Genomic DNA, 5,442 nt, shown 5'->3' with positions numbered 1-5,442 from the left:
CTCTTCTGCTTCTCCTTCTTCTTTCATGCCTATGCATGTCCACTTGCTCTAGCACCATTTATTCAAAACGCTGTCACTCCTCCACTGAACGGCTTTTTACCTTTGTCAAGGCCCCATTCGACATATGGGTGTAGTTCACTTTCTGGGTCCTTGATTCTGTTCCACTTATCCATCTTTATTCTGTTCCATTGGTATAGCTCTTCACCAACACCACACACTTTTGATTACTGTAGACGAATATCTTGAAATGGGGTAGAAGGATTCTTCTGGTTTTCTTCTTTAGTTTTAGTTTCTCCTCTTTTTCTAGGTTCTAAAATAGAAAGATTATAGTTTTGAGACTCCTTTTCTTTTTAGAGAGAGAGACAGAGACAGAGACAGAGAAAGGGAGAGAGAGATGATTAAGCAGCCACCATGCCCAGCACCAGCACAATGCAGGTTCAGCCTCACTATCCCAAGGTTGACCATGACCCGAGTCAAAATCAAGAGTTGGACTAACTGACTGAGCCACCCAGATGCTCCTCCTCCTTTCTAATGTATGCATTGAGTGCTATAAATTGAGCTCTCTGTTGATTTAGCTGTGTCCCACCAATTTTAATACGTTGCAGTTTTATTTTCCTTCCGTTCAGTGCACTGAAATTTTATCTTTTGTCTCCGATAATCTAGAAAGTTACTTTCTACGTGTTTAGATTTTGTTATGTTTCTCCCTTTGATATCTAGTTTCATTTTTAACTTTTTTTTATAAGTGTCAAAGTTTAATTCCAAGACAATGCTACAGAGGGTTGCATTTTTTTCAGGTACACAATATAGAGATTCTCCTCCGCTGCCCAACGACTGTTAGCTCCTGTTGCCAGGCACTGATTTGCCTTGGAGTCTCGGGTGCACCTCCCCCACCCCTACTCCCTTCAGCTCCTGTTGCCAGGCACTGGTTTGCATTGGAGACGGAACCCTCGTAGGGGTTCCAAGCAGTTTCTAGTGGCCGAGAGGACACTGGTGATCAGAGACAAAGCCCCCAGGCTCTCTGGAGCCAGCTGGTGGCCATTACAATGTCTCCCCACACAGTTCTGGAGCCGCTGTGGGCTCTCCGGGAACAGCTGTGGGCTTCTGGGTTGCCGATAATCGAACGTTGGCCACATGGGCCACGAGACTCTGGGTTTGGCTGGGAGATCCTCGTGTGCACTGTGTTGCTGGTGTTCATTCCAGTAAAGTGTGGACTCCGCTTAAGAGGAAGAAAGGGGCACTGTGCCCAGAATGAAGTATCTGGAAAAGACATGGAGAAGACCGACCCGGATGCACCAGCCCATGGAGCCGTCGCATCATCGGAGCACAAGGCCAGTCCTCTCCCGCTACAGATCCTTGCTCTGGCTGCCCTGAATCAAGATGTCGGGTACTTTTCTGTGGGAGACGCTACGCAACTGCTGAAGGGAGTTCGGCAAAGGCTGTTGAAGAAGAGCCCTCACCAGCTCACCGATGAAAATCCCATCTGTGGAGCAGCCCAGGACGATGGAGAACCCCCTGCGAGGAATATGCCAGAAGACTTCAAGGACAGCCCTGATCTGCGGGGAAGTGCAGACCCTCTGTCTCAGGACATTGGCAGCTGTGGACTGAGAGGGCAGGAAGAGGCAGGGGAGGCAGGCAGGCCAGAGCTTCCTGACGGAGGTGTGCCGTGGCAGGCCCCCGCTGAGGGCCAGAGCCAACACCACACCCTCAGCCAGATCCTACTGACGGTGATGCATCTGCTAGAGCTCCTTCGAGATCATCTGGAAGGTGGGGGCTCAAGGAGGCAGGTGCAGACTGGCTCCTCCTCCACTGATCACGTGCCCCGTGGGAGCCCCCTGAATCAAGGAAAGCCATCCAGGGCACTGAAGAAGGCACGTCAGGGGAATGAAGAGCTCCCAGGAAACACAACAATCCACCAAGCGGAGCAAGTATCTTTTCACCAGCGAAACAGCCTCCTGGAAAGGGAGATTCAGAAGCTGCACCTGAAGCTCGAGGCAGAGCCTAAGCTGTGCGAAGAGCACCTCAAACACCTGGAGAGGAAGATGATGGAGGAGAAGGCACGCTGCCTGCAAGTGAAGAACGAACTCGCCAAGGTGCGCAGGAAGGTGGATGCTGCCCACTGGAACTTAGGCCTCTACAAGAAGATGGCCGACGACCTGCACCGAGAATGGCAGAGAATCTCCTCCTTGCATGACCGAGAGCGCCGCCTGGTGGAGAACAGAAGTGAGGAGAGCCAGAAGGCTGTTCTGTGGGCAGAGAGGGAGTTCCAAAGGCTCAAGGAAGAAAACCATTGCCTCAGGCAGAAGCTGGCCAACTCTGGGCCCAAGGTCCAGCCTGTCTCCGGGGGGCCTCCTGCTCCTGCTCCTGCTCCTGCTCCAGCTCCAGCTCCTGCTCCTGCTCTTCTGGGCACAGCCTCCAAATGCCCTCAAGGGCCACAGGCTCCCCTGAAAGCCCAGAAGCCCAAGAAGGGAGCAAGGGTGCACTGGCCAGACTCCAAGTTCTCGGGTCCCCTGCAGGTCTGATTCCCTTTCCCAGCAGCCACCAACACTCACAACCAGAGCACAAAAGCTCCTGTGCTTCCTTACCCCTTCAGCCACACCCATTGCTCCTTTGACTGGAGATCCACCCCATTCTTGAACTGATGCTACCTATTCCCTATAGCCATGTGAGAGAGCATTTTTCATTGTTAAGGACCAAAAAAATAAAACGATCAAATTGCTGATCCTACTGCGACTGAGAATTGATTGTATGAAGGGATTCTATGCCAAGCAACCAAGGGTTTTAAGTGTCCTTTACTGATCACTTAATTGTCCCAATAACCCAGTGTGTCCTATACTACTGAGGTTCAGAGAGGGGACACAACTTGCCTCAAGATCACACAGCTAGTGAATTTCAGAGCTCCCATTCCAAGCCAAGGTTGTCTCATTACCCACTGATGTGAAAATAACTACCACTCCTACCACTACGATGACTTCTGCTTCTTCATTTCTGAGAGAGAGAAAGAGCGAGGGCACACACACATGCAAGCGGGGGAGGGGCAGGGAGAGAGAGATTCCTAGACAGCCTTCCCACTCAAGTGCACAACCAGACGCTGGGCTGGATTTCACAGACCATGGGACCACGCCCTGAGCCGAAATCAAGAGTCAGACGTTGACCTGACTAAGCCACACAGGCACCCTTCCCTTGTGCAAGGAACTTCTAGGCAAGCTGCTGTAAGGATCCCAGAAGGGCTTGACAAAATTTTCTCATAGGTCACGTTCTAGTTTGGATGCAAGGATTATGGTGATGCCTAGCTGAGGTAAAGTCCCAGCAAAGCATGGAGGGCAGCCTTTCAGGGTCTCCAACGATTCCCTTCGTGGGTACACCTCGTTTTGTGTTCCATACTCTACCACTGGATTAGAGTCAGGAACTCTTGCCTCACTTCGAAAGGACAGAATATGGCCCGAGAGATAGATAGCATGTCCCTTCTGAGGCTCGTAGACAAAGACACTGGTCTCCTCTTGGGCTTGCTCTCGCTCCCTCACCATTGGTTTCGAGGGAAGCCGCCTGCTCCTTGTGGGCTGTATGATGGAGAGGCCCATGTGGCAAGGAATGAATATTTCTTGCTCACCGCAATGGAGGACCTCTGGCTGCTAGGAGGCACCCGAGTGAGCACACAAGCAGATTTCCCGCCAACAAGCCTGGAGATGACTGAAGACCCACATGACATCTTGACTGCAGCCTTGTGAGAGATCCTGAGACACAGGTCCCTGGCTAGATGCACCTGGATGCCTGGCCCACGGAAACCATATGCGGTTATCAATTGGTGTTGTCGGAAGCCCTCTGGGTTGCGGAAAACATTCAAAAAAGACACAAGGGTGAAGCCACAGTTCTGGCTGCTGACCCACCCCCCTCTCCTGGGCTTGAAATTCCAGGGAAGTCAAGCGATGGTAGCAACCACTGAGAGATTAGGGTAAACAATGCCAGAAAGAGGTCCTCTATTCTGTTCTCCATGTATCTCTCTGAGAGGACATGCCCTCACCTGATTCACCCGAGCCAATAGGTGGCCCATGCAGGAGGAGACAACTGGCCGTGTGGTCCAAGTCGGCTGAGAGCACTAGACCCAGCGTCGCAGAGCCTCCTTGAAGCCAGAAAAAGAGCCCAGAAGTTCCCTGGTGTCCCTAGAGAAGGCACAGAAATTAGATGAGTTGAAAGCCTGGGACCTGGTCATTGGGCTACTGGGCAAGAGGGGAGATGGCCTGTGGAAGGGACACTGCCTGCAACCCCTCTTGGACCAGACCCCACCTGTCTGCTTTGGGATACTGAGGATTAAGACGAGAGTGAACTAGTGTAGAAGAGATGGTGTTCTAATGCTTGGCAGGTTTAAAGCGATTGAAATTGTTGACATTCCTATTCTCCTTGTCCTCAGGACCACCATTAAGGGGAAGGGGCTTTCAAAGAAGCAAGAGGAGTTTATCACTTACAGCAGCCCTGTCAAGTGTCAATATCCAACCACTCCAGTCCCTTCCACCCCCTTGGCAGCCCCACTGCTTTCATAAGGACACAGATACATTCCCCTACAGGCTTTGGAGCAAACGTTAAGTTTTGATTTCTCTAAGATAAATGCCATAGTGCCATTACCTGCTCCTAAGGCGGTAGCAAGTCTAGTTCTCAAAGAATCTGTGTGGAAGGGTTGAGCCACTCTATTGGACACCTGAAATTGATATTATACTGCATGTGAACGGGAATGTAACTCACGGCTTGGAAAAGGAAAAGAAACTCTTAACTGTTTTCAAGAGTCAGCTCTATCATTTTCCATTCCCAACTGTGATGTGGGAGTGATCCAGTCATTCCACATCCTGCCTTGCATTTGGTGGTGGGGTCTCTCTCTCCCTCTCTGGCGCATTTGGTTTGAATCACTGTGATAGGTGTGCAGTGAGAGCTCACTGGAGTTTTCATTTGAATTGCCCCAATGGCAACTTTCTATGTGGTTTCCATCTGTCTACGCTTTGGTAAAGGTGGCAGGCCCTTTACTTTTTCCCCACCCCCCTTCTATTTCCTTTTGCTAACTAGATTGCATGCTTACATGGGGATCAAATTCTGAGTTTCCATGCTTCAGACAGGAGTCCTCTATTAGCTATGTGATTTGGACCTATTTCCTCCAAGTTGGTAGCTTGTCTTTTGCGTCTTCTTAAGGAGGTCTTTCACACGGCACAGATTTACAATTCTGATTGTTGGATAAAGTCCAATTAATCAACTTTACCTTAGGGAAAATAATTTGATGTTCGACTGGAGGATTTTTACCTAGCTTTCCATTCTGGAAATTTTTCCCCACATTTTCCCTATAAGATTTATCATTTTCCATGTAAGGCAGTGATTAATTTTGAGCTACTTTTTAAAATACTCTTTTTTTCTTTTTGTCCTTTGGGAGAGTGAACATGTGCATGAGCGGGCAGGGGCCTGGAG

Source organism: Mustela nivalis (assembly GCF_964662115.1).
Source record: "Mustela nivalis genome assembly, contig: HAP1_SCAFFOLD_525, whole genome shotgun sequence".
Taxonomy (NCBI): Eukaryota; Metazoa; Chordata; class Mammalia; order Carnivora; family Mustelidae; genus Mustela; species Mustela nivalis.
This window is presented reverse-complemented; position numbering follows the sequence as displayed.